General features: G+C 36.7%; 1 pseudogene; it reads right to left on the reverse strand.

Annotated features, from left to right (window-relative positions):
* Nucleotides 1–11,497, reverse strand: part of LOC121043744 (40S ribosomal protein SA-like) — a 47,989-nt pseudogene extending 36,492 nt beyond the window's left edge.
* Nucleotides 11,498–13,049: the final 1,552 nt, after the last annotated feature.

Raw genomic sequence — 13,049 nt, forward strand, 5'->3', positions numbered from 1 at the left:
GAATTGAATACTGTGTGATAGATGAGCTAAGACCTAGGGAGTAACTAGTCTACAGGGAAAGCAGGAGCTTGTGGGTAATGTAAATGTTCATGAACTGCATCTCCAACCTGTTGTCAGGATTAGAGCACATTAGCATTTGGCTCTCAGCCACTCAGGCTGGGCCTCACCCTTCCCACTGTACCAAAATCCTTAGTCTTTTTTGGTTATGCCAGGGAGATCTATGAAGTCAGAATCACGCAGGCCAAGAAAAATATCAGCTCACATTTCCCCACTCATGTCCACTCATCAGCCATGCCAAAGACTGCTGTCTCTGCTCTAAGTTGTCAGGTAGAAATGTAACTCTGTAGGGTAAAGCCATTTCGAATTGGTAGCATAACTTGTAGTGAGTCTCAAAAATCTTTTTATTCGTTCAGGTTTGTTAGCCTTTCCAGTCAAGACCTTCCTTTTCAGTGTGTTTTGGAGCTGGTCCCGTAGGCTAAGTCTGGGAATGTGTAACCTCACCATTTGCCTTCTTCATTCTTTCTTCTTCTTATGTTGATGGAAAAGTTACCAACTTCTCCCTTCATCCTCCAAATCCCAAATCTATCACGATATCTATGAATTTTTCAAGTGGAATTATGGTAGGTACAGCCATGCAAACAGAATTTGAATTGGTTGTGGATACAGAGGAAGTCTTATGAGTTCATAAGCATGAATTCATAAGCCCAGTTACTGGGCTTCAAATAATTACCTAATTTTAGAGACTGGGAAACAAAGTAGAAGCCTTGTTAAAGGTGTGACTAATTACTTCTGGTAATTTTGAGTAGTTAACCAGCATAGGCATCATCAATATCATTGTCTGATTTTCTGAGATCTGGTGGCCAGACTTGCTTATTTCGGACTTCTCATTTGTACTTTAAATATATTTTTGAATCTTTATGTTTTGAGATACTGGAGGCCGGTAGCCACAATGTATGCATTTAACTTGAATAAATTTTATTGAATTTAATTACGTATAACAACAACAAATAAAAGCTATTGTATCAGATACTAAATATCAGGCCTCAAGTTTAGATACCAAAGACAAAAGTAAAAAGCAGGTTATTTTTAGATTTGGACATGAACCATAGGTAAATCCAATAACTAGCAAAGTGTATTACATCTAGTTGGTAAATAATGAGAAATGAATACTTGAATTTCTGAATAAGTATCAGCCCATTTGTTTTACCTTCACAGATTTATATCACAGCTGTCTTTAAAAAAAAAAAAAAAGTTATTTGTTTTTTCAGAGAGAGACAGAGTGCAAGACAGGGAGGGGTAGAGAGAGAGGGAGACACAGAATCTGAACGAGGCTCCAGGCTCTGAGCTGTCAGCACAAAGCCTGACGCGGGGCTCCAACTCATATACCAGAAGATCATGACCTGAGGCGAAATCAGCCACTTACCTGACTGAGCCACCCAGGTGCCCCATACCAAAGCTATCTTAATATTCAGCTGTGACACCTCCATCCTACTTTATATTACTTTTGCTAGGATATCATTTATACCTGACTAGAAAGCGGATGCAAGTTCGTAAGTAAATTAAGAGATATTTCAAGGAAAAATTTAGCATTCTATCTGTGACATAAGTAAAATATCATGATTTTCTAAGTGCAAGATGACTGTACTCAAATACTTTTTTTAAGTTACTCTACTATATTCTGTGGCTTGAAGCTAGGAGTGAACCTCCAGAAATAAAGGGAATTTTTTGTCAGATCCTATATTTCTTACCCTGAGTTCTAATAAGATGATAATTATAAAGTGAAATTATCATTTAAAACACAGTTTAAAGAATGGTCCTACCCTTACTTAAATATGTTCTCTATTAATTCATATAATTCTTGAGGATGCTACTCTCACCATGAGCAGAGAGATGATGATTGATCTCAAGAATTGTTATCTTCACTAAACGTCTTATCTTTGGTGTCAAAGAGCGCTGAACCTAGATTTTGAACACTACCATTCAAAACAGCAGGATAGGGGCGCCTGGGTGACTCAGTCGGTTGAGCGTCCGACTTTGGCTCAGGTCATGATCTCGCGGTCTGTGAGTTCGAGCCCCGCGTGGGGCTGTGTGCTGACAGCTCAGAGCCTGGAGCCTGTTTCAGATTCTGTGTCTCCCTCTCTCTGACCCTCCCCCATTCAGGCTCTGTCTCTTTCTGTCTCAAAAATAAATAAACGTTAAAAATTTTTTTTTCAAAAGAGCAGGGTATTTTGGCCGGCGAAAAACATGCCTGAGATTTACATAACATTCCCCACTTGGACTTCAAGAGCTTGCTGCTGGGTTATTTGAATTTGACTTATATTAAACAAGAGTACAAGTAAATCTCTATGTTTAAGTCATCACTGTGAAAGCATGGAGCACTGTTTTCTTTTAAAACTGTGTATTTATTATAAAATAATACATTTCCACTGTAAACAGTCAAACAACACAAAAGTGTGCCACTGAAATTCTGTAGCTTACTTCCCTGAGGTAACCACTGTTAACATTGTAATAAATGTTCTATCAGACATTTTTCTAGACACACTCACACATACATGCACACCCTTCCATTTGTGATTTTTATTTTTTTAAAGATCATATTACACATATTGCTCTGCAAAATGCATTTTGACTTGATATGCTGGAGACAGTTTTCCATGTTAGAATATGTAAATTCACTGTATTTATTTTAATTGGAGCTGGATTGTTTCAGAAAATCCATCTATGTTTTTCCTTTCTATGACTTCCTGGTTGAGAAGAAAATGTAAGAGGGCCAGATTTGGGATCCACACCACTACTTTAACTGTCTAGGAGAGCCCTGCTTAGAGCTGTTTTTTACACTGGAGACTCTCATATAGTTTTATTTCAATAGAGTTTTATTTCTAAAAACCAATGTAAATCTAGAGTACTAAAGCAATATTACTTTCAGAATGATGATATGTAGAGAAATACAGTGATTTAAGATTTCTTGGTATGAATGTTCGAATTAAAGCCTCTGTCATAATTTTTACAAGTTTTTTCAAGTCTTGAAATTCACTTCATGGAAAATGAGAGGAAATGTTCTCTGGAGATCCAGTTCATTTGTTTTCCTTTGTGAAGAGGCTGATGCTAAAATTAACCCTCTGCCGTAATTTTGATATTGCTGTGCTTTCTGAGAACGATGTATGAAAATGCACACACATATTGGATTTTTGATAAAGCTAAGATTTCTTCATTTTATTTCCTTAAAAATGAATTTTTAAAAAAATAATTTTCATTTGATTTCCATTTTAGTACAGTCATTTTCTGTGTTTCAGCATAATAAATTATTTAATCAGTATAGTGTGGTTAGCTGGATCCTTTGGGTATTGTTGAGAAATTTTTGAAACTTCTGGGGTTTCTTTGGGTTTTTTTTTTCTTCTCTTCTTTTTTTGCTGTTGGCAGTTTGGATTTTGAAAACTTTGCCCAGATTTCTACAGTGACTCTTCTCTTTAAAAAAAATTTTTTTTAACATTTATTTATTTGAGAGAGTGAGAGAGAGAGAGAGTGAGAGAGAGAGAGAGAGAGAGAGAGAGAGAGATTGAGAGAGGGAGAGAGAGAGAGAGCATGAGCTGCGGAGGGGCAGAGAGAAAGGGAGACACAGAATCTGAAGCAGGCTTCAGGTTCCAGCTGTCAGCACAGGGCTGGAACTCACAAACCGTGAGCTCATGACCTGAGTCAAAGTTAGATGCTTAACTGACTGAGACACCTAGGCTCCCCAGTGACTCTTCTCTTTAGAAACTGTTTCAAATCCCTGTTTTCCTCAGGTGTCATCATACTCAAGTTTCTTTAGTGATAATTGTTAGAATTTTTTCTTTAAGTTTCTGCTCAACGCGGTTTCTATGAAGCCAATTCACCATCATGGAGAGTAAACAGGCCATTTGCATGTGAAATCCAACTCCATTATTTGCTCTCTCGTTTTGGCTACTCCAACTGTCCTGTACCTTCTATCTGTCACTGGTAAAATAGAAAAGACAGTAGCAGTTACTACAAAGGCGTTGTATGGATTAAATGAATTAAAAAACATAAAGGACTTAGAATGATACCTGAGATCTAGAAGACACTCATTATATACTAGATATAATTATTACTCTGATATTTCACGCTTTCCCCAAGTCAATTAACCCCTTCCCCTGCCATTGTGACTGTTGTTTCTAATCATCATCATCAGTTGTCTTCCTTAACATTTATCCAGGATTTGCCATGTCACAAACATTCTGCTAATTGCTGTGAGTGTACTCATTGAATCTGCACAGCTGTATTTGCAACCTATGTTATTAATATGCTGGTTTAGTTTAATACATGAGATTTTGAGATTTGGGAGGTTAAACAATGTAAGATGGGTGATCCTACAGTGGAAAAATAAGAATTTGAATCCAGATTATATCCATACTTTTAACCAGTTACAGGGCTTCCTACCATGGGATCCATATTTACCCTGTGCTCTAATCTATTTATAGCTGTTATGTTTATGAAGTTGTTATGTCTGTTAATTGTTGAAGCTAAGCATGTACCACCTTGTTGATTGTCTGGTGCTTTGGTCAGCTCTCAGTCTCCTGAGAAGTCCTTACCCGACATCTTCCCAGATAGCTTTCCTATTTCTGCTTCTGTTTTCCAGCCTTACCACCCTCACTGATGTTTCTCCCATGGTCCTCTAGTATTTCCAGGTCAATTGGCCACTTTGACCTGGTCATTGGTAAATTATTTCCATGATCCTGAATATTGACTAGGCTCCTTTTGTATTCAATTCCACTGAGACAATTTTACAAACATTCCCAGGGGCCAGAACGAGGGGATTTATGGGTGATTGAACTCTCATTCACCTAAAAGGAATGTTCCTCCTGACCATGGACTTTCCAATCCGTGCCTTACACACAGGAATTTGTTTGGCTTCCTCCTCTGTCTGGATAGGTTATTAGCCCTCTGTGTCTAGGCCACTCTGTCTCCTTCATCCAGCTGTAATCTCAGGGCAGTCTTTGTCTGCCATCTTTGCTCAGGAAAGGTCAACCCCAGGCTTTCAGTTACCCCAACCCTCAGCCCCTACGTAGTCCTCACTACTTCACCAGAGGGTTTAGGAAGCAGTGTAGTAAGTGGGAAGAATAAGAAGTAGGGCTTAAGTCTAACACTTTTTCCATCTTCATAAAATACTTTTGGAGATATTAGATATATTGTATACAATAATATTTTAAAAATATGATAATCTAGAAAAATGGCAAAACAGAACCAGAGTAATAATGTCTATATTGTAATTTACACACATAAAAGCATGTAAAAACTTTCACTCAATAAGAGTCCTACTTTATGTATATACACATGTGTGACATGTGCGATATAAATGTATATGATACATGAAGCTATAATATATTTATTATTCATTTGTTTATTTATTTATTTATTTATTTATTTATTTATTTTTACTTTTATTTTTTTAGAGAAAGAGAGTGCACGAGTACACACAAGCAGGGGAGGGACAGAGAGAGAGGGAGAGACAAAATCCCAAATAGGTTCTATGCTCAGCACAGAGGCCAACATGGGACTCAATCTCAGGAATGGTGAGAGCATTACCTGAGTTGAAATCAAGAGTTGGTGACTTAACTAACTGAGCCACCCAGGTGTCCCTGAGCCTATACTTTATGTTTCAGATAATGAGACAGAACTGGATCCATTTATATATATATATATCCTACAGAGAGATCATGGAATAAGAGCTTTTTCCTCAGTTGATGTGTGGAAAACACACATCCTAAAAATAGCATACAAATTAATAACATTTGAAAAACACGGTTTAGAGGTGAAGTCCAAGCCTAGTGGCACAGGTTGTAAGGCCATTCATAACCTTGTCTCATAACTTGACTACTTTGCCTGTTTCAGTTCCTATCATTTCTCATCTTTCCGTTTACACTCCCCCTTTATTATTCCCAGCCTATCTATGTGCATGTGCTTTATACACACTATCATAATGCATTGCATTTGGACTATATTTATCTCACCTGCTAGGAGAGACTATGATTTATCTAATGGCTAGGACTTTATCTTATTCATCTTTGTTCTCTCAAGGTTAGCAAATAGTAAGAGCTCGGTAACATTTTTAAATTAGAGCATACTAGTATGATTTACTCGGTTGTAATAATACATTATCTGGAAATGTACCCTACAATATGTATCCCTTAAATTTGGCACCTCCTCTTCTAATAGTTTTTAATAATATTGTAACAGGCTTAAAAAGAAGTAAGATAAATGCTGAAGTAGGGTCATACTAACTCATGTTTAAAATGCCTAAATTGTAGTACTCTATAAATTGCTGAGGATAAGTTTGAATTTGATTCGTATTTAGACTGGGAATACAGATTTAATGTTGAGTGAGTACACACAGAAAATAAAAAGGTATATACAGCATTGTGTTCCCCATCATGCTTTTCAAGGTGATTACGCTTAAAGACCATAATCAATTTCTCAATGAGAACTTGCCTGCAATGCCATGAGCAAAAGCTACACACAGTCATAGCACGTTCTATCATTTCATTTCCCCTTATATAGGGGTGTTATAATTTTATATCATTGTCATTGCCTGGGAAATATTTCAGCTAGGAATGTTGTCTTAGTTTTTTATTGCTTCTGTAACAAATTACCACAAACTTAGAGGTTTAAAATAACACATTTTTATTATCTTACAGTTCTGTGTATCAGAGTCTGGCATGACTCCCACTGGATAAAATCCATATGCCAACAGGGCTGAGTTCCTTTTTGTGTGCTCAAGGAAAGAGTCCATTTACCCAACTTTACCATCTTCCAAAAGATGCCCACATCCCATGGCTAGTCACCTTTTGTCTTTATCTCAAAGACAGCAATATTACATCTGTCTTACTAGGACCAAGTGAGTTTTATCTCAAGGATGTTTGAGATCTGAAAACCCATTAATATTATATACAATATGAATAGAATAAGGGAGAGATTTCACATAATACTTTCAATCAACACAGGGGGGAAATATCTTAATATTTTCAAGAAAGATTTTAAGCAACTCTCTCATAAATGATATGCTCTAGTCTAGGAATTTTTATTGTGCATTGAGGTGGCTCTCACTTTTTAAATGAGCCCAAAGTATCAAGATGAGACATGTGTTTATCAAAAGAAAAATTGGGGGAAAAAGAAGCAAATCATTAAACCCCACGATAGTTATCCCATGAAAATGATGTTTCCAAACCTCAAAACACACTGTAACTTAGAATCACATTATTGTTTTTGATGGGCAATTAGTGTGTGTGTGTGTGTGTGTGTGTGTGTGTGTGTGTGTGTGTGTATATATAGGCAAATGTATCAGACAGTAAAAAGTATTCAAAAAAATCATCAGAACAAATATAAAAGTTATTGGGTCAGCCCAGCTAAGATATGAGACAATTAGTCTTTGATAGATTTACAATTTCAACCTTTTGGAATTTCAACTTCTAAAATTAAAATTGAAAGGAAACTTTCAACTAGAGACTAATTTTTATACCGTATGTTTACAGAGTTTAGGTAAACAACGTAGTGTCTCCTCTCTCGTGGAATAGCATTTGCAACAATCTTATTTTTCTAAAATTTTAGAATTTGCTATGCTAGAACTTACACTAACTGGTAAAGTTAACATTTACTTGTATAGTAAATTTAAGCATAGTTTAATGGATATTAAAGATTCAAATATGCAAAAAAGTTTATGAAAATTCCTGCCCAACATCTTACTACCCCATCCCATTTGTATTTCCTAAAACAGCCACCTTTTTGCAGTTCATAAGTATTTACTCTGGTAGATCTATGATAACAATGTTATTTCTGAAATGATTAACTTTGGACATTTAAATATTTGTTGACTACCTGCCATGATATACAAGAATTGATCTCTCTTGTACCAATGGCCAACCTATTCTGATGAAAAGAGCCAGGTGGTACATCACAATTATTTTATTTTTTTTACTGAGATTTTTATTTTGCTGGAGATTTCTAATATCTTTACATCTTAATTGTAGAATCATGTGCATCCCCCAAAAAAGTACATAAAACATTTTTTAAAGTGTTTAAAAAGCCTGTGCCCTTCAACAAGCTTCATGAATTGAACACCATCATACTTTTTGTTTTTTAATGTTTACTTATTTGAGAGAGAGACAGAGACAGAGAGACACAGAGAGAGAGAGATACAGAGTGTGAGTAGGGGTGGGGGGGCAGCAGAGAGAGAGAGAGGAAGATACAGAATCCAAAGCAGGCTCCAGGCTCCAAGCTGTCAGCACAGAGCCCAACGCGGGTCTTGAACTCATAAAAGGCAAGATCATGACCTGAGCTGAAATCAGACACTTAGCTGACTAAGCCACCCAGGCGCCCCAACACCATCATGCTTTTAATGTCCTCTGTAAGCCTTCCTCTGACTGTATCCACCTTCCCAAAAGGTAACCACTCTCTTTGATTTGGTGTTCATGATTTTCTTGTTTTTATTTGTGATTTTGCCATCAATAAATATATGTACCCTACATATACATTTTATTTTGATGTTTTTAAATGCTAACATATGAACTTTACCCCATCTATTTGACTTAACAAAAGTATGTGGATAATTCATATTTTCATTTCATTTTTAAACCAGAGAGCGGTTTGTACTTTAACTCTGTTCTAGTTATCTATTGTTAGTTAATAGTCATTAAAAGACTAAGTGGTTTAAAAAACATTAATATGTTATTATCACTTAGTCAGATAGGGTTTTTGTTTGTCTTCTCTTTGTGTTGTTTTGTCATTGCAATCTCAGATACACATACTATTTCAGACAGGCTGGGTCTGGAATCATTTGAAGGTTCATTGGATTACATATCTAATGCCTTAGAAGGGAACACTTAAAGAGCTTGTTGCTGAAGGAACTCTATTTTGATCTCCATGTGATGACTCCACGTGTCCTCCCTATCATGTCAACATCAAGGGATCCAGATTTCTTTCATGATGTCTTAGGCTCCAAAGACATCTGTCCCTGAAGAGAGAACATCAGGCCAAACCATACTATCTTTTATAATGTAGTGTTGGAAATCAAGCAATGTCAACTCTGCCACATTGTATTTGTTCAGGCAGTCACAAAGCTCCATTCAACTTCAAGAGAAGAAGTAGGTTCTTCATATTGATGGTGAGTAGATAGGAAGACCACATGAGACTGAATATATTGCCATAGCTAATTTTGGAAAATGTAATACACTGCAATTCATCTTCTGGTCAAAACAGTTTGCATCCCTCTCACAAGCACAATGAAATCAGCCTTTCCCTATGATGTCTCATCTCTTAACTACATCAGATTTAGGCTTGAGGTCCAGGATCTCATAATATATGTAAAGTTTATAAGTAGATGAGACTCTTCTGTTGCAATAACTTTAAGTCAGCTAATTGATATAAAGACCTGTGTAAACTAAAGAAATAATTAATCTGCACTGCCCCACCCCCACATACACAACCAACATACAATAGTGGGACAGTCATGATAGGAATTATAGACCATTCCACTCAAAATAGTGAAAAATACAAGGTACCAGAAGTCATTGATCCATAGTAGTTCCAAAATGCATCATTTTGGAATTTCTTTCATTAGGAGTAAGTCTGACTATTTGGGAACTATTTGCAATGACTTTTAACTTCAACCTCTGGGTTCTTAGTTCTTCTAAGTCATCCTTTGTTTGCCATGGTAAATAACAATATTTAAAACTGAGTCAGTTTTGTCAATGATAATTCTAGGATCCAAAGACCTTTGCTGATTTTGTACAGTCTCTATCCATTTTAGATCTAGTTGATGGTGTTCTACCAATATAATTCTTTTTAAAGCATTGGTAGTTCCTATAATTCTTATTATGGTTCATTTTAATAGACAAAAGCTATTGTCATTTTAATAGACAAAATCTCTTCAAAATATGCCTTTTCTGTCTTGGATTTCCTACAAGGTTGTTAAGTGACAACAATGTTAAGACTTCTAGAAATTCTATTGCTTAGGGGTACCTGCATGGCTCAGTTGATTAAGCGTCCAACTCTTAATTTTGGCTCGGGTCCTGATCTCATAGTCTGTAGTCATGAGATTGAGCCCAGAGTCAGGCTCCACACTAGGCCTGGGCCCCATATGAGATTCTCTCTCTCTCTCTCTCTCTCTCTCTCTCTCTCTCTCTCTTTTTTCTCTGCTCCTTCCCCCACTCATGCTCTCTCTTCAGAAAGAAAGAAAGAAAGAAAGAAAGAAAGAAAGAAAGAAAGAAAGAAAGAAAGAAGGAAAGAAATTCTATTGCTTAACAGAAAATATTTGTAAGACATGCTGTTAAGATCCTTGAATGGAATTCTGTTTATGCCACCTCCTTAAATCTTTCTGAGGTGTCAACAAAAGCATGTAAATCATATCTTGTCACATACCCTTTTTTTAAATTTAAGTATAGTTTGGAGTGCCTGGGTGGTGCAGTCGGTTAAGCGTCCGACTTCAGCCAGGTCACGATCTCGCGGTCCGTGAGTTCGAGCCCCGCGTCAGGCTCTGGGCTGACGGCTCAGAGCCTGGAGCCTGCTTCCGATTCTGTGTCTCCCTCTCTCTCTGCCCCTCCCCCGTTCATGCTCTGTCTCTCTCTGTCCCAAAAATAAATAAACATTGAAAAAAAATTAAAAAAAAATTTAAGTATAGTTTGACACACAATGTTACATTAGTTTCAGGTATGCAATTTAGTGATTTCACAACTCTATACATTATGCTATGCTCACCACAAGTGTAGCCGTCATCACTCACCATGTAATGCTATTACAATATCATTGACTGTGTTCCTTACGCTGTGCCTTTTATTACTGTAACTTACTCATTCCATAACTGGAATTCTGTATTTAAACCATTCTCCTTGACAGCACCCTGGATTTTATGTCTTCCCAGAAGCGATTTCTCAATTTTAACATTGAGAATATGATAATCAGAGTAAGAATCGGTTTTCATAAGAGACTCTTGACTATAGCGAACAAACTGAGGGTTGCTGCTGGAGGGGTGGGGGGTGGGGGATGCGTAAATGGGTGATGGGCATTAAGGAGAGCACTTGTGTTGAGCATTGGGTGTTACATGTAAGTGATGAATCACTAAATTCTACTCCTGAATCCAATACTACACTACATGTAAACTAATTTGAATTTAAATAAAAACTTGGAAGAAAAAAAAAAGGAATAAGAATCAGTTTTATTTTAGGTCCATGCAGATCCTGGTGCCTTTCTATCTACCAGTTATCTCACTGGTTATCCCTCTTCTCATATTTTAATAGTCAATCAGAAGACAATCAGCACCTTCAGCGCTGTGCTTAGAAACCTCTTTCCCTAGATCATCTGGTTTAATTGGTACTTTTCTATTTTCCATGTCACTGCAGTTGATAGTATTGTTAAACTTTCTGTCACCACAGGACAAGTGCCCATTTCCCACAGGTCCTGAGATCACTGTCCTCACTTTTAGGTTCTTATTGACAGCCTCCTCGAGACCCATCAGGCTTTTACTAAGTTTCTCTAAGGCAGTTTTATTTTTTTCTCCCAATACCTGGCTTGAAAGCCAATTCCATATGTTTTAGCATCACTCCTCTTTCAGGTGCTGAAACAGCTTCCAGTTATTATTGTGGTGTGGTGTACCAGCACAAATCTTAGTGACTCCAAATAACCACCTATTTAGTGATTATCTGTCATGATTTAGGGGATTGGCTGGGTTAGGTGGGTGGTTCTTACTCAGATTCTTTGGGGAAGTTGTAGTCAGATAGTGGCTGGGGCTGGCATCTTCTGAAATCTCTGTTACACATTAATCGCCTTACTAGGAAACTCAAAACAGTTGAGGACAGGAATAATTGGGACTGCTTGCGCATGTCTTCCTTTTTGCGATCTTTCCATATGGTCTCTGCAGAGCTAAATAGAAACCACATCAACCTTTACAACCTAGTTATCAAAAGACATTAAAAATAACTTTTACCACATTCTATTTATTGAAGCAATCACAAGGCTTGCCCAAGTTAAAAAGGAGGAGGAAAAAGTATCATCTCAAAATTTTAAAAGAACATAGGAGATCATAATTATTCTGGGCCTTTAAAAAAAACATGGAAGCACCTGGGTGGCTCAGTCAGTTACCTGTCCACCTTGGGCTCAGGTTATGATCTCGTGATTCATGAGTTCAAGCCCCACATCAGGCTCTCTGCTGTTGGCATGGAGCCTGCTTCAGATCCTCTGTCTCCCTTTCTCTCTGCCCCTCCCCTGCTCTTTCTCTTTCTCAAAAATAAAATAAACATAAAAAAAATACAATATGTCACAGATCCAATCTGCTTCCCAAATAAATATTAATGTCAAGATTTCACCTAAAACCTTTCTTCCTGGGTCATTTTCTTCCTTCTAAATACCATCCTTAGAAGTATTTTTAGTAAAGAATAGCTTGTTGACAGTGGGCTCTCTGATTTTCTTTGGTTGAAAATGTTTATGTAATTCTTGTACTTTAGAGAAAATGTAGACATGAAATTCCTGAATGACAGTGTTTTTCCTCAAGGCTTTGAATATATGATTCTACTGTATATTGGTATTCTATTACTGGTTTCTACTATTGTGTTCTATTGCTGACCTTGAATAGCTCTCCCCAGTACCTTTGACTGCTCCTAGTAATTCTCTGCTTATACATCTCTCTCTTTAACTTTGCTGTTCTTTAATTATGTTGTGAAGTCTCCAAATGTCAATATATTTTCTCTTTTTTTAATTCTGCTTGGAATTTATTGGCTTCCTAAATGTAATAACTGGTAGATTTCACTAACTCTAGGAAATCTTCAGCCATTTTCTCTCTTTGTATATCCCTTTGTATGTTTTCTTTCATTTCTACTTTTAATTCTCTCATTAGATTCATTTTGAATTTTCTCACTCTATACTACATATTGTTCATTCCTCATTTCAAATATTTTCTTATTTTTGTGTCTGTGAAATTTATTCTGAGTTATTTCTTGTGATATGTTAGGTATTTCACTTGATAGTCTATATGTCTCCTCCTTATGTTCAGCTAATTTAATCTTTTTATT

Source organism: Herpailurus yagouaroundi, unplaced genomic scaffold (genome assembly GCF_014898765.1).
Source record: "Herpailurus yagouaroundi ecotype Mexico unplaced genomic scaffold, PumYag 187, whole genome shotgun sequence".
In the NCBI taxonomy this organism is placed as follows: Eukaryota; Metazoa; Chordata; class Mammalia; order Carnivora; family Felidae; genus Herpailurus; species Herpailurus yagouaroundi.